The sequence below is a fragment of the Oncorhynchus kisutch genome, unplaced genomic scaffold (assembly GCF_002021735.2).
Source record: "Oncorhynchus kisutch isolate 150728-3 unplaced genomic scaffold, Okis_V2 scaffold3918, whole genome shotgun sequence".
Classification (NCBI taxonomy): domain Eukaryota; kingdom Metazoa; phylum Chordata; class Actinopteri; order Salmoniformes; family Salmonidae; genus Oncorhynchus; species Oncorhynchus kisutch.
The window spans coordinates 189262-215553 of NW_022265863.1; the positions used below are offsets into that span (position 1 = coordinate 189262).

At 46.5% G+C, this 26292-nt stretch overlaps 1 pseudogene; it reads left to right on the plus strand.

Annotated features, from left to right (window-relative positions):
- Positions 1–837: 837 nt before the first annotated feature.
- LOC116372109 (sprouty-related, EVH1 domain-containing protein 2-like) lies at positions 838–26292 on the plus strand (annotated as a pseudogene).

Consider the following 26292-nt stretch of genomic DNA (forward strand, 5'->3'; position numbering starts at 1 on the left):
ACACCTACTCACTCAAGGGTTTGTCTTTATTTTTTACTATTTTCTACATTTGATAATAATAGTAAAGACATCAAAACTATGAAATAACACATATGGAATCATGAAGTAACCAAAAAAATAAGTGTTAAACAAATCAAAATGTATTTTATATTTGAGATTCTTCAAAGTAGCCAAACTTAGCCTTAATGACAGCTTTGCACACTCTTGGCATTCTCTCAACCAGCTTCATGAGGTAGTCACCTGGTGACGACCTTCTGTTCCTTAGCCCAAATAACAAGTCTGGCTCTCTCTGGCCTCTCCAAGCTTCTCTTCTGTCGTTACCCACGAGACGCAACGACGAACATTCTCTTTCCTTCGCTGTTTGTTTGAAATGACGCACACAGACTTACAATTAAGAGTTGGATGACCGTTCAAAACTATTTTTTCCCCAGTCGGAGCTCGTTTTTTTTCCTGAGTTCCCAGTTGTTTTCAACGCACTGAAGTCGGAAGTTGGAGAATTTCCCGAGTTCCCAGTCATTTTGAACGTGGCGCCACTCTCTGGGTTTCCACTAGGTACCACAGCCACAAAGTCTAAATATCATACAAATGTGGCTATATCATAATAATTCATGAAAACTAACATTTGCTTGGTAGTATCAATTTGAGGTTAAGGTTAGTCATAAGTTTAGCAGTGTGTTAGGTTAGGGTTAAGGTTAGGTTTAAAATGACATTTTAAGAAAATAAATTGTAGAAATGGGCGGGGTTTATGACGTTTTGTTTGCGGTAAACAGTGAGGACACTGCTCTGGCGCTTTCAAGACAACTGTGGACTTGGAAAATATGAGGTCAAATCATGACTTCCGTGATTTTCAGGTCGGAAAGTCGGAGCTCTAGAAAGAGGCCCGACTTGGAATTCCAGAAGTCTTGCACGTACTAAGGTCGGAAGTCGGAGATTTCCGAGTTCCCAGTCGTTTTGAACGCGACATCTCCTATCTCCCTTCGTCGTGACGTAGGGGTGCCTGCACAATCCAACATGGAGTAGCGAGCGATGGGGCTCTAGCGGGGCCACCCCTCGGTAACGCCAGTGCCCATTCAGCAACGCTGAACGGGCCGTCGAAAACCGGGCCCCCAGAATTTAGGAGGCACATGTTTTACTTCACCGTATTACCCTGAGGATTATAAACTTTCGGAGAGTCTTTATTTTACACAAGCAACTGGTTGGCATAACAAGAAAAGGACAGCAGAGAGAGAGAAACCTACTGTAGTCTAAGACTGAAGCAAAGAGCGCTGTGTATTCACACAAAGGCAGCGGAAAGATAGGCTTCTACGCGGAATAGAAGGGAAAGGACTGAGGATAGGTGTTGAAAAAAATGACGAGCAAAAAGCATGCACCCGCATTGGGATATTATTTCAGGTGAAACGAGAAAATGATAGAAGAAACACACCCAAGCGAGTAAGTATTATAATAACAACGTATTAAACTTCATTAGCGCTTTTCATTAGGCAGAAAGGATCGCAAAGCGTTGAAAGCAAATCAAACAAGAATACAATAACACGGCTATATGACACAGTATGTCTGGACTAAGCTATGATTATCGGGCAGAGTTGAACATTATGAGTGTTTCAAAAAACAGTTCAAAATTAAGATAGCCGGAGGCAAGTAGGTAACTTTTTAGACCGGGCTAGTAGAAAATCTGCCCATAATATCACATGGCACAGATTTTGGACCCGGGCTAGTAAGATATTGCGTTCTACTAACGTTAACCTGGCTGGCCAGGCAGCTTGCAACAGATGGAGCGATTGTCAAATTGGAACCTCACATCCTTAGACTAGTAAATATCGACTCCAATATATATATTTCCCTTTGAGAAATGTCCAACTAAGTTACATTTTATTTGTTGGAAACGAATGCCTTGTGGATCTGTTTCAGTCTTTTAAAAAAAAAAGTATTTTTAAAAAGTTTGAAAATGGTCTGTGGCATAGGGGATTAGGCTATAATATATTGACAGTGAAAGCAGAAGAGGACTGGGGGGGGGGGGGTTTAGGGCCCCCGTCTTGTTCTAGTCTACTGATTCTGTCTTGCGAAGGGGGAAGGTGGGATGGTGGTTGCAGCGTGGGTGGATCGGAAACATGTTGTAAAGAAATCAGCAGTAGGGCCTTTTAAAATGTAACCAAGTTCGAAACTCTAGCGTTGTAAAAGTTATTCTGTCGACGGATGGGAACTGAGCCTGTCGCTTCTCGTTACTTTGCGGTTGATATTGTCTCGTAGCCTATGCAACATTCGTTTAGGCCATCGTTCTGTGTTTGTTTGTTCAAGCTGTGGCTGGGGGAACTCTTTTCGGAAGGAGGATATGAGATATCCGATATGCCCCATCCACCATCTCTTTTCACAATCGCTCTCATTTACATAAGCGTTAAAGGGGTGGGGGTTGCAGAGCGTGGGTGGATCGGAAACATGTTGTGAAGCGATTAGCAGCGGTAGGGCTTTTTAAAAATGTAACGAAGTTTGAAACAAGTTACAATCTATCGACGGATGGAACAGAGACTGTCGTCTGTTATCTCTTTTTAGCTATTCGTTTGCTTATTTGTGTTTAGGTCATCGTTTGAAAGTATGTTTGCTTCAAACTGTGACTAGGGGAAGAAGTCTTCCCGGGAGCAGGTTTCATTCATAAAAACACCAATCGAGGACTACAGGGCTTGTCTTGCAAAGTTTACCTGACAACATCAACCCGTTTTTTAAAACTCTATGGACGCGTAGAATTGCGGGACATTATTGCGTGTCATTATTGTAACGTTGGATCGTTATTCCAGTTTCTTTGTAGCCTGTGCTAACCCCAGGCTATTCATAAAGTCTGAATCATTGTGCCGTGCCTTCCTTTATCTCGCTCAAATCGAAAGCATTTCAAATGTAAACAGAGGCTCGTCAATAGTCTTGGCATGTAGCTTTCTGAGTTTTGTCTTTGGATCGTTTTAATGTTGTTTAGGCCAGGGATTCCCAAACTTTTTCACTCAGTCTCCCCTTCCAGCATTGGGGTACATTCATGATACAAACGGTTCACCCCCTTCTTGTTGGTGGAGAGAGAATTGTGCAGGTCAAGCTTTTCCCGCAATTCTACACATTTTGGCATGAGTTGTATTGATTTGATTTTTTTTGTATAGAACATTTAGACGTTTTAAAACTAAATTTCTTCCAGTTCTATATATTTTGGCAAGTCTGTGTATTCATGTGATATTTGGGCTAAAAGGACTCGCAAAATGTCTCTAAGGTCTGCAATGACAAGAGGAAAACTGGTTTCACCTCGTGCATTCTGCTTTTACAGCGTCAAGAGTAAGATGAAAGCCTAACTGAGTTCCTTATAAAACACACACACACACTGGGAGAACCACTGATTTCACCTTGTGCATTCTGCTTTTACAGCATTCAAGAGTAAGATGAAAGCCTAACTGAGTTTCTTATAAAACAAACACACACACACACACACACACACACACACACACACTGGGAGAACCACTGTGATGCAGTTCAATTAGATTTCTAGTAGACTAACATATAGCATAATGTTTGATGCATTGGCCTACTTGTAATTTGTATTTGTAGGCAAGATCGTTCTTGTTGGCAACACCTATTTTGGTTTATTCAAGCCTATTATTAATGGCATCAATCTACAGTCTCCTTTATTGTCGATATTCAATAGGCTATTCGCCTTTATAATGCTGCGTGTGCGTGCTGAATCATAGGTAGGCCTATTGCTTTGGAAGCAGAGAGGCTCTGTAGAATGTCAGTCATGCAGATCCTGATAGATAGCTGTCGGAAGGGCGAAGGGCACAGGAGGGGATGTTTGCGTGGCAGTCGCGTGACGCTCGCCCATTCATAAAAACTGTAACCTTCAGCGCGCCCCATTCACCGTGCATAGCTACAGCCAGGGGCCTTGCTACCTTGACATGAGGGCCATTAGTGCGGCAACCAAACAATAAAGACAGGAACCTGTTGTCCTTACACACAGCAGGCCAGGCCAAATGCCCCGTTTGGAAAAAAGTTATCTGATTTTATTACAGCAATCGGATTAAATGCATATAAATATAATGATTAGTAAGGGCAAAAGCTGCTGTTTATTAAAATAAATATTTGATATTCTACTCAATACACATTTGAAGGCTTTATTTTTTTAAATCCGTAATGACACATTGAACACGTTTACAGGCACACTTATAACGCGATATTAAACTGATTATGGTAGTAGGCAGATTATCCAATAGTCATGTAAACACCTTACTCTGCTTTTGTTAAGAGGCTTAAAGTCAAAATCGAATGAAGCATACGGCGATTAAAACACCCTGTTTTCTGAACACTTTGACAAATGATTAGGACACGTAAACACATTGATCTGCGCATATGATCTGCGCATGTTCTAGCACCAGCCGAGCGAACCCCTCTTTAGCGCGAGTGAAGTGAGTTAGAAACTACAATGTATGGATCTTTAGAAGTAGTTTTCACAAACTTATAGAACCCAGAATCAAATATGCTTCCCTAAAAGAACATGGTCGCTAGGGTAGAACGTTTACATTGGCTAACCGGGCTCTATCTGGGCTATCTGCCTTGTGTCCCGCCACCCACCTCTTTTACGCTGCTGCTACTCTCTGTTCATCATGTAGTCACTTTAACCATACCTACATGTACATACTACCTTTTTTGCACTATTGGTTAGAGCCTGTAAGTAAGCTTTTCACTGCAAGGTCTACTACACCTGTTGTATTCAGCGCACGTGACAAATAAACTTGGATTTGATTGGCAATTTTCTGCATTTATCAGAGTGACGTCAGGTAGCCTGATTTCAGATGTGTTCGTGTCAACAGGATTATTAGGGGAAATCGTTATTCTTGCAAAGCATGTAAACGTTTTAATGCAACTATTATATTCATCTGACTTTACACAATAATCACATTATTGTAACTGCACTCATTGTCTGCAAAATTAAGGATCCAAATATAAAATGAGTTCTCTGTTGACTTTCTCTCTTTGACACACATACACACTCACACAGAGAGGACGGACACACATACACACTCACACAGAGAGGACGGACACACATACACACTCACACAGAGAGGACGGACACACATACACACTCACACAGAGAGGACGGACACACATACACACTCACACAGAGAGGACAGAGACACATACACACTCACACAGAGAGGACGGAGACACATACACACTCACACAGAGAGGACAGAGACACATACACACAGAGAGGACGGACACACATACACACTCACACAGAGAGGACGGACACACATACACACTCACACAGAGAGGACGGACACACATACACACTCACACAGAGAGGACGGACACACATACACACTCACACAGAGAGGACAGAGACACATACACACTCACACAGAGAGGACGGACACACATACACACTCACACAGAGAGGACGGACACACATACACACTCACACAGAGAGGACGGAGACGCACATACACACAGAGAGGACAGAGACACATACACACAGAGAGGACGGAGACACACACACACTCACACAGAGACACATACACACTCACACAGAGAGGACAGAGACACATACACACTCACACAGAGAGGACAGAGACACATACACACTCACACAGAGAGGACAGAGACACATACACACTCACACAGAGAGGACAGACACACATACACACTCACACAGAGAGGACAGAGACACATACACACTCACACAGAGAGGACAGACACACATACACACTCACACAGAGAGGACGGAGACGCACATACACACTCACACAGAGAGGACGGACACACATACACACTCACACAGAGAGGACATACACACTCACACAGAGAGGACGGAGACACACTCACACAGAGAGGACAGAGACATTAGTGGAAGATGTATTGATCTCTAGGTTACTGACATGTGCACTGTCAGTATTTCAGTATTTGACTGATGCCCAATGACATTCAGCTAAGGTCGCTGCTCTGCAACGTAACCCAGAGCTGACCACCACGCATTGATTCAACTGCAATACTCACTCACAACAACAAAAACTATGTCACTAACTCACTGTCTGTCTGTCACTCACTCACTCACTCACTCACTCACTCACTCACTCACTCACTGTCTCACTCACTCAGTCACTGTCTGTCTGTCAGTCAGTCACTGTCTGTCACTCACTCATTGTCTCACTCACTCACTGTCTCACTCACTCACTCACTCACTCACTCACTCACTCACTCACTCACTCACTGTCACTCACCTCACTGTCTCACTTACTCACTCACTGTTACTCACTCACACACACACTGTCTCACTCAGTCAGTCAGTCACTGTCCGTCACTCACTCACTCACTCACTGACTCACTCACTCACTCACTGTCTCACTGACTCACTCACTGACTCACTGTCTCACTCACTCAGTCACTGTCTGTCAGTCAGTCAGTCACTGTCTGTCACTCACTGCCTCTCTCACTCACTCATTGTCACTCACCTCACTGTCTCACTTACTCACTCACTGTCACTCACTGTCTCACTCAGTCACTTTCCGTCACTCACTCACTCACTCACTGTCTCACTGACTCACTGTCTCACTTACTGTCACACACTTACTCACTCACTGCCTCACACTCACTCACTCACTCTCTCACACTCACTCTGTCTCACTTACTCACTCACTGTCACTCACTCACTCACTCACTGTCACTCACTTACTCACTCTCACTCACTCACTCACTGTCACTCACTCTCTCACACTCACTCTGTCTCACTTACTCACTGTCACTCACTCACTCACTCGTTCACTCACTCACTCACTCACTCACTCACTCACTCACTCACTCTATTATTTTCTCAGCTCATTCAGCTCCAGTCAACATATCTACATGCCATAGAGCATCAGAGACAACACAAAACAGAAAACACAACATAGCAAGGAGTAGGGGCCTGTGCACACCACCTGGAAAATAATCTAGGGGAAACACTGGCTCCTGAAACAGAGGATAATAGAGGAAGGGAGACAGACACAGAGTGAGAGACAAACACAGAGTGAGAGACAAACACAGAGTGAGAGACAAACACAGAGTGAGAGAGACAGACAAAGAGTGAGAGACAGACACAGAGTGAGAGACACAAAGAGTGAGAGACAAACACAGAGTGAGAGACACAAAGAGTGAGAGACACAAAGAGTGAGAGACAAACAAAGAGTGAGAGACAAACAAAGAGTGAGAGACAAACCCAGAGTGAGAGACAAACACAGAGTGAGAGAGACAGACAAAGAGTGAGAGACAGACACAGAGTGAGAGACACAAAGAGTGAGAGACACAAAGAGTGAGAGACAAACAAAGAGTGAGAGACAAACAAAGAGTGAGAGACACACAAAGAGTGAGAGACAAACAAAGAGTGAGAGACAAACAAAGAGTGAGAGACAAACACAGAGTGAGAGACAAACAAAGAGTGAGAGACAAACACAGAGTGAGAGACAAACAAAGAGTGAGAGACAAACAAAGAGTGAGAGACAAACAAAGAGTGAGAGACAAACAAAGAGTGAGAGACACAGAGTGAGAGACAGACACAAAGAGTGAGAGACAAACACAAAGAGTGAGAGACAAACACAGAGTGAGAGATAGACACAAAGAGTGAGAGATAAACAAAGAGTGAGAGATAGACACAAAGAGTGAGAGACAAACAAAGAGTGAGAGATAAACAAAGAGTGAGAGACAAACACAGAGTGAGAGACAGACACAAAGAGTGAGAGACAGACACAAAGAGTGAGAGACAAACACAAAGAGTGAGAGATAAACAAAGAGTGAGAGATAGACACAAAGAGTGAGAGACAAACAAAGAGTGAGAGATAAACAAAGAGTGAGAGACAAACACAGAGTGAGAGACAAACAAAGAGTGAGAGATAGACACAAAGAGTGAGAGACAGACAAAGAGTGAGAGACAAACAAAGAGTGAGAGACAGACAAAGAGTGAGAGACAAACAAAGAGTGAGAGACAAACAAAGAGTGAGAGACAAGCAAAGAGTGAGAGACAGACAAAGAGTGAGAGACAAACAAAAAGTGAGAGACAGACAAAGTGAGAGACAAACAAAGAGTGAGAGACAAACAAAGAGTGAGAGACAAACAAAGAGTGGGAGAGACAGACACAAAGAGTGAGAGACAAACAAAGAGTGAGAGACAAACAAAGAGTGAGAGACAGACAAAGAGTGAGAGATAAACAAAGAGTGAGAGACAGACAAACAAAGAGTGAGAGACAGACAAAGAGTGAGAGACAAACAAAGAGTGAGAGACAAACAAAGAGTGAGAGACAAACAAAGAGTGAGAGACAGACAAAGAGTGAGAGACAGACAAAGAGTGAGAGACAAACAAAGAGTGAGAGACAAACAAAGAGTGAGAGACAAACAAAGAGTGAGAGACAAACAAAGAGTGAGAGAGACACAGAGTGAGAGACAGACAAAGAGTGAGAGATAAACAAAGAGTGAGAGACAGACAAAGAGTGAGAGACAAACAAAGAGTGAGAGACAGACAAAGAGTGAGAGACAAACAAAGAGTGAGAGACAAACAAAGAGTGGGAGACAAACAAAGAGTGAGAGACAGACAAAGAGTGAGAGACAAACAAAGAGTGAGAGACAGACAAAGAGTGAGAGACAAACAAAGAGTGAGAGACAAACAAAGAGTGAGAGACAAACAAAGAGTGAGAGACAAACAAAGAGTGGGAGAGACAGACACAAAGAGTGAGAGACAAACAAAGAGTGAGAGACAAACAAAGAGTGGGAGAGACAGACACAAAGAGTGAGAGACAAACAAAGAGTGAGAGACAAACAAAGAGTGAGAGATAGACACAAAGAGTGAGAGACAAACAAAGAGTAAGAGATAGACACAAAGAGTGAGAGACAAACAAAGAGTGAGAGATAGACACAAAGAGTGAGAGATAGACACAAAGAGTGAGAGACAAACAAGGAGTGAGAGATAGACACAAAGAGTGAGAGATAGACACAAAGAGTGAGAGATAGACACAGAAAGAGCGAGAAAGACAGAGAAAGAGTGAGAGAGACAGACACAGAAAGGGGGATACCTAGTCAGTTGACCAACTGAATGCCTTCAACTGAAATGTGTCTTCTGCATTTAACCCCTCTGAATCAGAGAGGTGCGGGGGGCTGCCTTAATCAACATCCACAGCGCCCGGGGAACAGTGGGTTAACTGCCTTGTTCAGGGGAACAGTGGGTTAACTGCCTTGTTCAGGGGAACAGTGGGTTAACTGCCTTGTTCAGGGGCAGAACAACATAATTTTACCTTGTCAGCTCGGGGATTCTATCCAGCAACCTTTCGGTTACTGGCCCAACACTCTAACCACTAGACCTACCTGCCACCCACCACACACAGAAAGAGACAGACAGAAAGAGAGAGAGAGAGAGACAGATGGGGAGAGCGAGAACGAGAGAGAGTCCGATTTACCATTGGTCTTGGATGAGGTGAGGTCATTGGAGATTATTGACACTCCAGGCCCCCGAGGGAAAGTTGCATCTAGTAACTGTCAGCTGTAGTTATTGATAACCCTCACATGTCCAGGCAGACACTGTCTTTCTTCACCTGTACAGAGGTAATAACTGGACTGTGTGTGTGTGTACGCTCGGGAAACACACATGTAAGAGTGGTCAGACAAGTGCAAAAGCTGGAAGAGAATCCCAGTCAATAGCAAACCAAGCTTCCAACCCCCTAAAACCCTTCTGGTCTGAGCCAGCAGGACAGAACTGCTCTGTATAATCCCATTCCATATGACACAGAATGCTTGTTCTACATTATGTATTTCTATCTGATCGTTCTATGACATAGTACCTCCATGTCAATAAGCCCCAGCTTTCAGTCATTCTATGTCCTCACTTCCCTGTCAGCTGTGTGACATCAACAACACTCACTAAATTCCCATTTGGAAAAATCGTTTTTCCCTGTTACCTTATTCCGGACGGAAGCTGCCGTTACCAAGGTGACTCCCTGGCCTCTCTGGCCTTTTCTCATTTGGACAAAAGTCCATCCTCCACCCTTTGTCCTCGCTCCACCGTGACCCGGAAACCGATAAGTGGCCGAGATGTCAATTGAGTTAGTAGGCGAACGGAAGAGAGTCCTCCCATCCTCAATAGCCACCTTTCATGGAGGACAGTCATGTGTATCCTACCTGAGTCCTTCATGGAAGACTTTTGAAATTTGTCACGCCCCCTTTGATTCAGCTGTTGTTTCGTTAGAGGAGAAAAGCATGCCAACATTTTAAGAACAATATGCTGCTTATCGTTTTATCTAATAAATGTCTTGCACAACTATCTTCATTTGTTTGGATCACTTTATACATTTATTCCACCCCTGTGAACTTCATTTACATAATGACACACAAGTGGAGGAGAGTCTAATTTCATAAAGGCGCGTTTTCATCCACTTCGCCTCTCCTCCATTACCTATGACCTTTTCAAAAGGATTACAAGAGAGGACTCAGGAGCGAGGACGCAGGAGTTGAGCAAATCCATGACCAGAACAAACATGAGAACCCATATAGAAAATAAATCCATGACAAGAACAAACATGAGAACCTGTATTGAAAATAAATCCATGACAAGAACAAACATGAGAACCCATATAGAAAATAAATCCATGACAAGAACAAACATGAGAACCTGTATTGAAAATAGCCATTGTTTGGGGCCCTTGATAGAGAACCTTACAGAAATACAATGAAAATCCGTTGTTTGGGGTCCTGATATGACTAGAATGGCTCTTCCTATAATTAGAATGATCAATATGACTAGAATGGTTCTTCCTATAATTAGAATGATCAATATTACTAGAATGGTTCTTCCTATAATCAGCCTGTCATGATAGGGTTATTGTATGTCATATGCAAACTAGGAATATGAGTAGATCAGCCAACCTCTATGTCCATAACTGACCCCAGTCTGTCTGTAGGTAGTCTACCAGTCCCCGTGGTGCAGCAACTGGCCTCACTGCCTCTATCACACAGAATGAGTCTGCCCCTCAGGTCTGCAGCTAGGTAATAGATTAGAATCCCATCACACACAGTCTACCTGAAGCAGGCCTAGGTAACAGATTAGAATCGCATCACACAGTCTGCCTGAAGCAGGCCTAGGTAACAGATTAGAATCCCATCACACAGTCTACCTGAAGCAGGCCTAGGTAACAGATTAGAATCCCATCACACAGTCTGCTAGGAAGGAGTGGTGGAGGGATGGACGCCACTCAGACAGACAGACTCTGTTTTTTAATGGCCTGTGTGTTTGATGAGGTGTGACCACGAGGGAGGGTTTGGAAGGAGCCAGGATAGGCAGAAGTTAGTAGCTGTCGTGTGTGTGTGTGTGTGTGTGTGTGTGTGTGTGTTCTCTCTCCAGTGTGTGGTTATGTGTGTGTGTGTGTGTGTGTGTTCTCTCTCCAGTGTGTGGTTATGTGCACACCCCTCTCTTGCCCGGTGCAGCAGGTCTGTGTTGTGGCCTGACCTCAGATTATAGGGTCTGTCTGTCTGTCTGCTGTGTTTCACCCTGCTGTCGTCACAGGGTGGATATGTTACTACCCTCTCATATGAATTCCTCTCCGTTCAGACCAGATCTACAGCCTATCTTTATCACAGTGAGACAGACCAGCTAGACAGTCTTATGTCATTGTGGATGAGAGTTACTCTCCATGTTTTTATTTGGCCAGTTTCAACAAAAATACATACGTCTGTCATATATTTAGAGTAGTCTGGTGGCTGTATGCAGACTGAAGGCAGAGACGCTGTCTGCTGGTGACTCATGCAGCGCGCGTGTGTGTGAGGCAGACTCAATCCAACCTACTAGTAGGATGTGTGTGTGTGTATTCTGAGCTCTCCTAGAAATCCAGTATTGGAGCAGAGCTGCCTGCATAACGCTGGTCATAACACTTTGGCTGGCTGGCTCTGGTAGTGTGTGTGTGTGTGTGTGTGTGTGTGTGTGTGTGTGTGTGTGTGTGTGTGTGTGTGTGTGTGTGTGTGTGTGTGTGTGTGTGTGTGTGTGTGTGTGTGTGTGTGTGTGTGTGTGTGTGTGTGTGTGTGTGTGTGTGTGTGTGTGTGTAGGTGAACGAGGTTAGCCACCTGTGTGTGTGTCCCTTCCAATTCCAATGAACTAAAGTCTCACGTAGTTGGTCAGATGCTTGTTGAAGTTCTGGGTCCATACATGACAGGCAGACAGGCAGACAGACAGGCAGGCAGGCAGGCAGGCAGGCAAGCCGAGAGTTAATTAGTTAGTTAGTTAAACACTTGAGAATTAATTGTAGTCTACTGAATTGACTGAAGAGCTTGTGCATTATGTTGTATGGACCTCCACCAGTTTGCAAGGTTCTGTTCTGACTTACATGGTGTTGTTGGTACCCTGATGGTTCTGTTCTGACTTACATGGTGTTGTTGGTACCCTGATGGTTCTGTTCTGTCTTACATGGTGTTGTGTTGTTGGTACCCTGATGGTTCTTTTCTGTCTTACATGGTGTTGTTGGTACCCTGATGGTTCTGTTCTGACTTACATGGTGTTGTGTTGTTGGTACCCTGATGGTTCTGTTCTGTCTTACATGGTGTTGTTGGTACCCTGATGGTTCTGTTCTGACTTACATGGTGTTGTTGGTACCCTGATGGTTCTGTTCTGACTTACATGGTGTTGTTGGTACCCTGATGGTTCTGTTCTGTCTTACATGGTGTTGTTGGTACCCTGGTGGTTCTGTTCTGTCTTACATGGTGTTGTTGGTACCCTGATGGTTCTGTTCTGACTTACATGGTGTTGTGTTGTTGGTACCCTGATGGTTCTTTTCTGTCTTACATGGTGTTGTGTTGTTGGTACCCTGATGGTTCTGTTCTGTATTACATGGTGTTGTGTTGTTGGTACCCTGATGGTTCTGTTCTGACTTACATGGTGTTGTTGGTACCCTGGTGGTTCTGTTCTGACTTACATGGTGTTGTTGGTACCCTGATGGTTCTGTTCTGTCTTACATGGTGTTGTGTTGTTGGTACCCTGATGGTTCTTTTCTGTCTTACATGGTGTTGTTGGTTCCCTGATGGTTCTGTTCTGACTTACATGGTGTTGTGTTGTTGGTACCCTGATGGTTCTGTTCTGTCTTACATGGTGTTGTTGGTACCCTGATGGTTCTGTTCTGACTTACATGGTGTTGTGTTGTTGGTACCCTGATGGTTCTGTTCTGTCTTACATGGTGTTGTTGGTACCCTGATGGTTCTGTTCTGACTTACATGGTGTTGTTGGTACCCTGATGGTTCTGTTCTGACTTACATGGTGTTGTTGGTACCCTGATGGTTCTGTTCTGTCTTACATGGTGTTGTTGGTACCCTGGTGGTTCTGTTCTGTCTTACATGGTGTTGTTGGTACCCTGATGGTTCTGTTCTGTCTTACATGGTGTTGTTGGTACCCTGATGGTTCTGTTCTGACTTACATGGTGTTGTGTTGTTGGTACCCTGATGGTTCTTTTCTGTCTTACATGGTGTTGTGTTGTTGGTACCCTGATGGTTCTGTTCTGTATTACATGGTGTTGTGTTGTTGGTACCCTGATGGTTCTGTTCTGACTTACATGGTGTTGTTGGTACCCTGGTGGTTCTGTTCTGACTTACATGGTGTTGTTGGTACCCTGATGGTTCTGTTCTGACTTACATGGTGTTGTGTTGTTGGTACCCTGATGGTTCTGTTCTGACTTACATGGTGTTGTGTTGTTGGTACCCTGATGGTTCTGTTCTGTCTTACATAGTGTTGTGTTGTTGGTACCCTGATGGTTCTGTTCTGTCTTACATGATGTTGTTGGTACCCTGATGGTTCTGTTCTGACATACATGGTGTTGTTGGTACCCTGATGGTTCTGTTCTGACTTACATGGTGTTGTTGGTACCCTGATGGTTCTGTTCTGACTTACATGGTGTTGTGTTGTTGGTACCCTGATGGTAATCAGGTAGACTAAACTGTATGAAGGACAGATATAGGACAGCCTGTATTCTGTTCATTTCTACTGGCTAGTCTATATGGCCATCAGTCTATCACCCCAAATGACCTCACAACACCATTCACTTCAGTCATTCTTTACAATTTCCTCTACTCTCCCTAAACCCCACCTCCTCCCCTACCCTCCTCCTCCTCTGTCCTGTGTAGTTATTGAGAGGAGGCTGGGATGGTGTTGTGTCAGGTTACCATACAGTATACGGCTGGGCCCTCAATGAAGTCTCTCTATTTCTCTCAATTAAGTCTCTCTCTCTCTCTCTCTCTCTCTCTCTCTCTCTCTCTCTCTCTCTCTCTCTCTCTCTCTCTCTCTCTCTCTCTCTCTCTCTCTCTCTCTCTCTCTCTCTCTCTCTCTCTCTCTCTCTCTCTCTCTCTCTCTCTCTCTCTCTCTCTCTCTCTCTCTCTCTCAATGAAGTCTCTCTATTTCTCTCAATGAAGTCTCTCTCTCAATGAAGTCTCTCTCTCAATGAAGTCTCTCTCTCTGTTGTATTTAGAACCCTAGTACTATTGATTAGTTGTATTTAGAACCCTAGTACTATTGATTAGTTGTAATTGATGGAAGGTGATTTACAACCACAGTTCTATTGATAAGTTGTATTTAGAACCCCGGTACTATTGATTAGTTGTATTTAGAACCCCAGTACTATTGATTAGTTGTATTTAGAACCCCAGTACTATTGATTAGTTGTATTTAGAACCCCAGTACTATTGATTAGTTGTATTTAGAACCCCAGTTCTATTGATTAGTTTTATTTACAACCCAGTACTATTGATTAGTTTGTATATGATGGAAGGTGATGTACAACCCCAGTACTATTGATTAGTTGTATATGATGGAAGGTGATTTACAACCCCAGTTCTATTGATTAGTTGTATTTAGAACCCCAGTTCTATTGATTAGTTGTATTTAGAACCCCAGTTCTATTGATTAGTTGTATTTAGAACCCCAGTTCTATTGATTAGTTGTATTTAGAACCCCAGTTCTATTGATTAGTTGTATTTAGAACCCCAGTTCTATTGATTAGTTGTATTTAGAACCCCAGTACTATTGATTAGTTGTATTTAGAACCCCAGTTCTATTGATTAGTTGTATTAGAACCCCAGTTCTATTGATTAGTTGTATTTAGAACCCCAGTTCTATTGATTAGTTGTACATGATGGAAGGTGATGTACAACCCCAGTACTATTGATTAGTTGTATTTAGAACCCCAGTTCTATTGATTAGTTGTATTTAGAACCCCAGTTCTATTGATTAGTTGTATTTAGAACCCCAGTTCTATTGATTAGTTGTACATGATGGAAGGTGATGTACAACCCCAGTACTATTGATTAGTTGTATATGATGGAAGGTGATGTACAACCCTCAGGCTCAACTTGCCTTAAGAGTCGGCTGCAATGTGAAACACACCCTCCCTCAGTCTATCATCACCAGAGTGAGAATCCAGGAGCATAACATGGTTAACCTGAAGGAAATGTGATGATGAATAATTCTGACTCATAATGGTGTTGATGGTCCCTCCCTCCCTCTCCAGCGACAGCTACATCGTGTGTGTAAAAGCCGTGGTGATGGTGAGGGATGATTCCAGTGGAGGCTGGTTGGTCCAGGACGGGGGGGCTCTGAGTAGAGTGGGAGTCTGCAGGGTCCTGCCCCCCGAGCTGGGGCTGGGACTCGCCCCCCTGGGTCACTCCCACTTCCTCATCCATGGAGAACGTCTACGGGACAAACAGGTGAGGGACAAACAGGTGAGGGACAAACTCATGTGAGCATCAGACACACAAACACACACCAAATATACACACACACACACACACACCATAATAGCAATAAGGGGTTACAAATGTCCAAAATAGGTTTTATTACAAAGTCTTCTGTAGTCAACATGCTGTCACTATGACAACTAGTACAGTACAAGATAGTGTTAAATTGGACTCATTGTTCTGGTCTCGACTCAACTGAAGTTGGTCTCCAATACAACACTGCTAAATAATTATCATGATGATTGATTGACAGGTTGATTGATTGATTGACTGATTGAATGACGTGTCTGTTGTGTGATTACTCAGGTGATCCTGGAGTGTGCTCTGAGGAAGAACCTTGTGTACACCAAGGCCACGCCCACCTTCCACCATTGGATGGTGGAGGACAGGAGGTGTGGCCTGACGTTCCAGAGGCCTGCTGATGCTCGGGCCTTCGACAGAGGCGTACGGAAAGCCATGGAGGACATGGCAGAAGGTGGGGGGAAACTCTGGAATGGTCTGACACGGCCTTTTTAAAGGAGTAGCATGCTAGGTGCTACGATGGTAAAATCTGACGTTGTGCTCTTGAGCAAGTCACTTCACCATCATTGCTCCAGGGGTACTGGGCAATGCTGACTCTGGTCTTGACTCCAACCTCTGAGGAGATCTCAGGGGGAGTTGGAACATGCAAATGACACATCTCCAATTCACACATGTTGTATATTCATATTTTTTATTTGTCCTTTTATTTAACGAGGCAGTCAGTTAAGAACTAATTATTATTTAAAATGACGACCTAGGAACAATGGGTTAACTGGTCTAGGAACAGTGGGTTAACTGGTCTAGGAACAGTGGGTTAACTGGTCTAGGAACAGTGGGTTAACTGGTCTAGGAACAGTGGGTTAACTGGTCTAGGAACAGTGGGTTAACTGGTCTAGGAACAGTGGGTTAACTGGTCTAGGAACAGTGGGTTAACTGGTCTAGGAACAGTGGGTTAACTGGTCTAGGAACAGTGGGTTAACTGGTCTAGGAACAGTGGGTTAACTGGTCTAGGAACAGTGGGTTAACTGGTCTAGGAACAGTGGGTTAACTGGTCTAGGAACAGTGGGTTAACTGGCCTAGGAACAGTGGGTTAACTGGTCTAGGAACAGTGGGTTAACTGGTCTAGGAACAGTGGGTTAACTGGTCTAGGAACAGTGGGTTAACTGGTCTAGGAACAGTGGGTTAACTGGTCTAGGAACAGTGGGTTAACTGGTCTAGGAACAGTGGGTTAACTGGTCTAGGAACAGTGGGTTAACTGGTCTAGGAACAGTGGGTTAACTGGTCTAGGAACAGTGGGTTAACTGGTCTAGGAACAGTGGGTTAACTGGTCTAGGAACAGTGGGTTAACTGGTCTAGGAACAGTGGGTTAACTGGTCTAGGAACAGTGGGTTAACTGGTCTAGGAACAGTGGGTTAATTGGTCTAGGAACAGTGGGTTAACTGGTCTAGGAACAGTGGGTTAACTGGTCTAGGAACAGTGGGTTAACTGGTCTAGGAACAGTGGGTTAACTGGTCTAGGAACAGTGGGTTAACTGGTCTAGGAACAGTGGGTTAACTGGTCTAGGAACAGTGGGTTAACTGTTAACTGGTCTAGGAACAGTGGGTTAACTGGTCTAGGAACAGTGGGTTAACTGGTCTGGGAACAGTGGGTTAACTGGCCTGGGAACAGTGGGTTAACTGGCCTAGGAACAGTGGGGTTAACTGGTCTAGGAACAGTGGGTAACTGGTCTAGGAACAGTGGGTTAACTGGTCTAGGAACAGTGGGTTAACTGGTCTAGGAACAGTGGGTTAACTGGTCTAGGAACAGTGGGTTAACTGGTCTAGGAACAGTGGGTTAACTGGTCTAGGAACAGTGGGTTAACTGGTCTAGGAACAGTGGGTTAACTGGTCTAGGAACAGTGGGTTAACTGGTCTAGGAACAGTGGGTTAACTGGTCTAGGAACAGTGGGTTAACTGGTCTAGGAACAGTGGGTTAACTGCCTTGTTCAGGGGCAGAACGACAGATTAGTACCTTGTCAGCTCGGGGATTCAATCTATCAACCTTTCAGTTACTGGTCCAACTCTCTAACCACTAGGCTACCTGCCGCCCCTAATATACATTTGTACGTGTGAAATATGACAAATATTAGCATCCGTCAAATGATTATTATGAATTAAGGTGTAACAATGCGATTGAAAAGTCTATACCTGAAAATAGTGCTCAACCTGAGTTAGTTCATTTTGCCACTCTTTGCTCCCCGTAGGCTCCACGACGTCCTCCTCAACACTCCAGAATGAGGCAGAACTGGGCGACGATGACGTGTTCACCGTAAGTACAACCTGTCTCATTTAGATGTTTAACTGTGTCAGAGATGATGTGTTCACCGTAAGTACAACCTGTCTCATTGAGATGTTTAACTGCCAGAGATGATGTGTTCACCGTAAGTACAACCTGTCTCATTGAGATGTTTAACTGTGTCAGAGATGATGTGTTCACCGTAAACATGACCTGTCTCATTGAGATGTTTAACTGCCAGAGATGATGTGTTCACCGTAAGTACAACCTGTCTCATTTAGATGTTTAACTGCCAGAGATGATGTGTTCACCGTAAGTACAACCTGTCTCATTGAGATGTTTAACTGTCAGAGATGATGTGTTCACCATAAACATGACCTGTCTCATTGAGATGTTTAACTGTCAGAGATGATGTGTTCACCGTAAGTACAACCTGTCTCATTGAGATGTTTAACTGTCAGAGATGACGTGTTCACCGTAAGTACAACCTGTCTCATTGAGATGTTTAACTGTCAGAGATGATGTGTTCACCGTAAGTACAACCTGTCTCATTGAGATGTTTAACTGTCAGAGATGATGTGTTCACCGTAAGTACAACCTGTCTCATTGAGATGTTTAACTGCCAGAGATGATGTGTTCACCGTAAGTACAACCTGACTCATTTAGATGTTTTAACTGTCAGAGATGTGGTTATAGTGATGACTATCATTACATTACATAAGCCCAGCCCAAAGCCCTGATCTATCATAGGTCACTCATTAAAGCACCACTGTTACCTGTCTACCCCCCACTGCTTCCCACTGAACCCTCTGTTACGGGTCTGTGGTGTGTGTGTGTGTTACCTACACCATCCTCCTGTAGCGTGACACTGGGAGCAGCAGGCAGGGTCAAAAGGTCACTTCCTGTTACCACCACCTCCCCCCACCACTCACCACAATCAAACTAACGTTGGCAGCTGCATCTAAGCTTTGTGACACTGTGATTTACCAGCAGTCAGAGAGAGAGAGATGAGGGGGGGGGGGGGGGGGTAGAGGAAGTGGCTCATCTTGACTTCAACTGTCTGTTAGAGCTAGATGAATGGTCTGAGTTTACACACATACCTCTGCACAGGCTAAGGCTCCTGTCCTCTTTAGGCACCTCTCCTAAAGTTATCAGCAGTGGCCCGGTGTGTTGCGAGGTGGGTGGTGACGTGTCAGACAGGATATACTGATTTACTACCCTGTGTACACACACACACACACACACAAGAGAAGGGGGAGGGGACAGGGCTAGGAAGCACATTCTTCCTCAATTATTCCTCGTGGGCTAGCCTATACTTAACCCAACTCCCCCTCCCCTGCCTCTCGCTGAGCGGACACTATTTTTGTTGAGAGAGAGAGAGGACAGAGAGAGACAGAGACACAGAGAGAGACAGAGAAATTGAGAAGGAGAGTGAGACACAGAGAGAGACAGAGAAATTGAGGAGAGTGAGAGAGACACAGAGAGAGAGAGTGAGACACAGAGAGAGACAGAGAAATTGAGAAGGAGAGTGAGACAGAGAGAGACAGAGAAATTGAGGAGAGTGAGACAGAGACACAGAGAGAGAGAGAGAGAGACAGAGAAATTGAGAAGGAGAGTGAGACACAGTGAGACAGAGGTGTATTTTGCTGCCATTCTTCTAGTTTTGAGACATTTAGCTGCTGTCTTCCTCTTTCACCCCCCCCTTCCCCCTTTTCTCTCCACAACATCCTCTTTCTCTCTCTCTCTCTCTCTCTCTCTCTCTGTGTGTCTCTCTGTCTCCCCTGTGTGTGGTGGGCTGCAGTAGAAACAGAGGAGAGGTGGTCTGTGTAGTGAATGATCAGCAGTAATGAGAGCAGGGTTGTATTCACTAGACCCCAAATGGAAGAAAACACCGAAACAGGGAGGGACTACCTCAACTTGGCCAATAAGAAACACTTGTTTTTTGTTTTCTGTTGCAAAAATGTTTTGCTACGATGTGCACTAATGAATATGACCCAGAGCTGGTGGCAGGGGTAGCCAGAACCGATTGACAGACAGGTGTACCCCAAGATCCACCCACTTGCAGCCCCAGAGAGAGAGAGAGGGGGGAGGAGGGGGTGGTACAGGGGGTTTGGGTTGGGGTTGTTGTTATTTTTGGGCCAGCCATTCTGAAGGGCTTTGTAACAACCAATCAACATACAGTCCACTCTGTGGGTAGATCTCAATGCTGGCCATGGAGGGAGGGGGTGGAGGGAGGGAGGGAGGGGGGGGAGGGAGGGAGGGAGGGAGGGAGAAGTTAAGTTTAGTCCAACACGGTCCTCCAACACGGGGGGGGACCGGTTGAAAAAACTAAATAAAGTAGCTCTACACACTTCCCCTGGCCTGCCGGTGTGGGCAGAGACAGACAGACGGACGGACGGACGGACGGAGAGACAGAGGGGGGAGCAGGGACAGAGGGGGGGAGCAGAGACAGAGGGGGGGGGCAGAGACAGAGGGGGGGAGCAGAGATAGAGGGGAGGGAGCAGAGACGGGCGGGGGGCAGAGACAGAGGGGGGGGGGCAGAGACAGGGGGGGGCAGAGACAGAGGGGGGGAGCAGAGACAGAGGGAGAAGTTAAGTTTAAGTCCAACACGGTCCTCCAACACGGGGGGGGACGGTTGAAAAAACTAAATAAAGTAGCTCTACACACTTCCCCCTGGCCTGCCGGTGTGGGCAGAGACAGACAGACGGACGGACGGACGGACGACGACGGGAACGGACGGACGGACGGACGGACGGACGGACGGACGGACGGAACGGACGGACGACGGACGGACGGTACGGACGGACGGACGGACGGACGGACGGACGGACGGACGGACGGACGGACGGACGGACAGACAGGACAGACAGACAGACAGACAGACAGACAGACAGACAGACAGACAGACAGACAGACAGACAGACAGACGACAGACAGACAGACAGACAGACAGACAGACAGACCAGACAGACAGACAGACAGACAGACAGACAGGATCCTGGTCTAAGCAATGCACTATATAGGAAATAGGGCTCTGGTCTAAAGTATTGCACTATATAGGGAATAGGGCTCTGGTCTAAAGTAGTGCACTATATAAGGAATAGGGCTCTGGTCTAAAGTAGTGCATTATATAAGGATAGGGCTCTGGTCTAAAGTAGTGCACTATATAGGGAATAGGGCTCTGGTCTAAAGTAGTGCACTATATAGGGAATAGGGGCTCTGTCTAAAGTAGTGGCACTATATAGGGAATAGGGCTCTGGTCTAAAGTAGTGCACTATATAGGGAATAGGGCTCTGGTCTAAAGTAGTGCACTATATAGGGAATAGGGTCCTGGTCTAAAGTAGTGCACTGTATAGAGAATAGGGCTCTGGTCTAAAGTAGTGCACTATATAGGGAATAGGGCTCTGGTCTAAAGTATTGCACTATATAGGGAATAGGGCTCTGGTCTAAATAGTGCACTATATAAGGAATAGGACTCTGGTCTAAAGTAGTGCACTATATAAGGAATAGGGCTCTGGTCTAAAGTAGTGCACTATATAGGGAATAGGGCTCTGGTCTAAAGTAGTGCACTTTATAGGGAATAGGTCTCTGGTCTAAAGTATTGCACTATATAGGGAATAGGGCTCTGGTCTAAAGTATTGCACTATATAGGGAATAGGGCTCTGGTCTAAAGTAGTGCACTATATAGGGAATAGGGCTCTGGTCTAAAGTATTGCACTATATAGGGAATAGGGTTCTGGTCTAAATAGTGCACTATATAAGGAATAGGGCTCTGGTCTAAAGTAGTGCACTATATAAGGAATAGGGCTCTGGTCTAAAGTAGTGCACTATATAGGGAATAGGGCTCTGGTCTAAAGTAGTGCACTTTATAGGGAATAGGACTCTGGTCTAAAGTATTGCACTATATAGGACACCATTTGGAACACAGAGCACACAAATCATGTTCAGCCTGTCAGTCAGTACTCTGCTGCCTGCAATGCCCCCAGAGGCTGTCCACCTGCCTGCCTGTCCAAAATATCTGTCTGGGCGCTCAGCAATGTGGAGTCACACAGACACCCATAATGTGTAGAGTCAGCTGGCTGCTGCTCGGCTAGCCGGCGGCCTGGTGTGTTTTGTGTCTGGCCAAGGTTTGACTTGGACCAAAGCCTGAGGAGGAAAGAGGCCAGGATAATGCTACTCACACAGGCTGGAAGTAGACCTGGAGAGAGAGAGGGTAGGGGGGGGGAGGCAGAGACAGAGGGGGGGAGGCAGAGACAGAGGGGGGGGGGGGGGGGGGGGGGCAGAGACAGAGGGGGGGCGGAGACAGAGGGGGGGGCGGAGACAGGGGGGGGGGCAGAGACAGGGGGGGGGAGCAGAGACAGAGGGGGGGGGGCAGAGACAGAGGGGGGGACAGAGACAGAGGGGGGGGGGGCAGAGACAGAGGGGGGGGGGGGGCAGAGACAGAGGGGGGGGGGGGGGGGCAGAGACAGAGGGGGGAGCAGAGACAGAGGGGGGGAGAAGAGACAGAGGGGGGAAGCAGAGACAGAGGGGGGGGGGCAGAGACAGAGGGGGGGGCAGAGACAGAGGGGGGGACAGAGACAGAGGGGGGGAGCAGAGACAGAGGGGGGGAGCAGAGACAGAGGGGGGGAGCAGAGACAGAGGGGGGGGCAGAGACAGAGGGGGGGAGCAGAGACAGAGGGAGAAGTTAAGTTTAGTCCAACACGGTCCTCCAACACGGGGGGGGACCGGTTGAAAAAACTAAATAAAGTAGCTCTACACACTTCCCCCTGGCCTGCCGGTGTGGGCAGAGACAGACAGACGGACGGACGGACGGACGGAGAGACAGAGGGGGGAGCAGGGACAGAGGGGGGGGAGCAGAGACAGAGGGGGGGGGGCAGAGACAGAGGGGGGGAGCAGAGATAGAGGGGGGAGGGAGCAGAGACGGGCGGGGGGGCAGAGACAGAGGGGGGGGGCAGAGACAGAGGGGCGGGGGGCAGAGGGGGGAGATTTGGAGAGAGAAATACACTGAAGCCGGTCCTGGAACTGCAGAGGTAGATCTGTGTAAAGAGAGGCCATAGAGTAAACAGAATCAGAGAGAGACATTTTGGGGTGACTGGTGGCCAGTGAAACAACTCAAACAACAATATAGACAATTTGCTCAAACCAAACCTGCCCACCGACAACTGCTTGTCCAATCAGAGCTTTACTGACTCTTCTGTGGTTTTGTCTTTTGTTCCAATCAGAATGCCACAGACAGCTCGTCTAACTCCTCCACCGAGAGACTGGAGCCCTGTCTGCAGCCACTGGACTCCTCCCCCCTCGCTGACTCATCCCACTTACACAACAACTGCATCCTGGGAAACGACCCTCCATGAACCCTATAGGTTGTCAGACCACTACTTCCTAGATCTGGTAAGCCAATGGGAGGAGAGTAAGGGATGGGATGATGTTGACACTGGATGTGTCTCCCTGACCCAGTATGTAATACGAACATGTTTCAAGCAGACCACCATAGTTCCTGTGCCCGAGAACGCCATGGTAACATGTCTAAATTACTACCGACCCGTAACACTCACGTCTGTAGCCAAGAAGTGCTTTGAAAGGCTGGTCATGGCTCACATCAACACCATCATTCCAGAAACCCTAGACCCACTCCAATTTGCATACCGCCCCAACCAATCCACAGATGATGCAATCTCTATTGCACTCTACACTGCCCTTTCCCACCTGGACAAAAGGAACACCTATGTGAGAATGCTATTCATTGACTACAGCTCAGAGTTCAACACCATAGTGCCCTCAAAGCTCATCACCAAGCTAAGGATCCTGGGCCTGAACCCCTCCCTGTGCAACTGGATCCTGGACTTCCTGACGGGCCGCCCCCAGGTGGTGAGGTAACAACACCTCTGCCACGCTGATCTTCAACACTGGGGCCTCAGGGGTGCGTGCTCAGCCCCCTCCTGTACTCCCTGTTCACTGACGACTGCGTGGCTAGGCACGACTCCAACACCATCATTAAGTTTGCAGACGACACAACAGTGGTAGGCCTGATCACCGACAACGATGACACAGCCTATAGGGAGGAGGTCAGAGACCTGGCAGTGTGGTGCCAGGACAACAACATCTCCCTCAACGTGAGCAAGGCGAAGGAGCTGATCGTGTACTACAGGAAAAGGCGGGCTGAGCACGTCCCTATTCACATCAACGTGGCTGTAGTGGAGCAGGTTGAGAGGTTGGTGTCCACATCACCAACAAACTAGAATGATCCAAACACACCAAGACCAAGAGGGCATGACAAAACCTATTCCCCCTCAGGAGACTGAAAAGATTTGGCATGGGTCCTCAGATCCTCAAAAGGTTCTTCTTCTACCCCCAACCCATTAGACTGCTGAACACCTTCTACCCCCAACCCATTAGATTGCTGAACATTTTCTACCCCCAACCCATTAGACTACTGAACATCTTCTATCCCCAACCCATTAGACTGCTGAACATCTTCTACCCCCAAACCATTAGACTGCTGAACATCTCTACCCCCAAACCATAAGACTGCTGAACAGGTTCTACCCCCAAACCATTAGACTGCTGAACAGCTTCTACCCCCAAACCATAAGACTGCTGAACAGGTTCTACCCCCAAACCATTAGACTGCTGAACAGGTTCTACCCCCAAACCATGAGAAGTTTGGACTTTTTTTTCTCCAAACCTCCATAAATCACTAATGCCGGCCCCCATTGATTTGGGGCCGTAGTATGGTGCTCCCATAGCGGGCATGGAGGTCTGGATGCCCCTTAAATGCATTTAAAACCGTTTTAAAAATAGGGGCTTGGTAACCCAAAAATAAAACCAGGTGCCCGAAAAACATGCAATGAACAGAGATGTCTGGACTTAGTCGTTTTTCTGAACTTTTTTTCCAACCTTCCGTGAATCACTCAGGCCGGCCCCCATTAAACTACCTCGACTAACCCGCACCCCCTGTATATAGCCTCGTTATTGTTATTTTACTGTAACTTTTTTGACAGTAAAATGTATTTTGCATTTGTCTTACTCTGCATAACAGCAGTCAGCGTTTTATCCACCTCATTGTTTACCACTTCATCACTGCATATTACTAATAGTAATGCATATATTTAGAAAATACTGTGTAGTAAAATGTACACAGTGGAACTATAAATACGAAAGTTACACACCATCATCCAAACCGTGTCTGTAGCTCCAACTTGTTATCTAATGACATTTGTTCAATTCTAGGTATTTGTTCCTCTCCTCTCCTCTCCTCTCCTCTCCTCTCCTCTCCTCTCCTCTCCTCTCCTCTCCTCTCCTCTCCTCTCCTCTCCTCTCCTCTCCTTCTCTCTCTCTCTCTCTCTCTCTCTCTCTCTCTCTCTCTCTCTCTCTCTCCTCTCTCTCTCCTCTCTCTCCTCTCTCTCTCTCTCCTCTCACCTCCCTGCAGCCTCTGCCCCGCATCCCTCGCCACGTCACCTTCCAGGACGACGAGGAGATCGTCAGGATCAACCCTCGGGAACGTTCCTGGGAGCTCCCCTTGGAATCCTCCTCCCACTCGGAACTCCACATGGACCAACTAGAACGCTCCTGGCTCACGGGCTATGAGGACTACCGCCACGCCACCGTGCGCCACAAATACATCCGCCCGCCAGACGACTCTGAGTCCTATGTCCACTTCGCTAAGAGCGAGCCACACAAACACCACTATAGTTATCCCCTGGTATCCACACCGGTAGATTCCTCCGACCCCAAACCTACCTTCAGACCTTTACCCAAGAGGCACCACTACGCCGGCTTGGGTTCGCAACACCGCCATCCAGGGGATCAGGGCTTCGGTGGGGGCGTGGTCTCGACCCAGCCCCAGCCCCTCCTCCCTGGCTCGTCTGATGGACAGGACAAGAAGTCTGAGGAGGGAGGGGTTGGCGAGCGCCTGCAGTGCCAATACTGCGGCGAAACGTTCTACGGCGGTAACAACCGACGGGGGCGCTGCCAGGATGCGCCGGACCCGATCAGGGCGTGCGTCTGGCGGGTCAGCTGCATGTGGCTGGCCGACACACTGCTGTATCACTGCATGTCTGACCCGGAGGGGGACTACTCAGACCCCTGCTCCTGTGAGGGGGGTGGCGAGGGGAGGTTGGGCACGCGCTGGGCAGCTCTGCTGGGGTTGTCCCTAGTGGCGCCGTGTCTCTGTCTGTACCCGCCCCTTCACGCCTGCCACCGGGCCGGGGTGGCGTGCGGGAGCTGCGGGGGCAGGCATGAAGCCTCAATGACATAA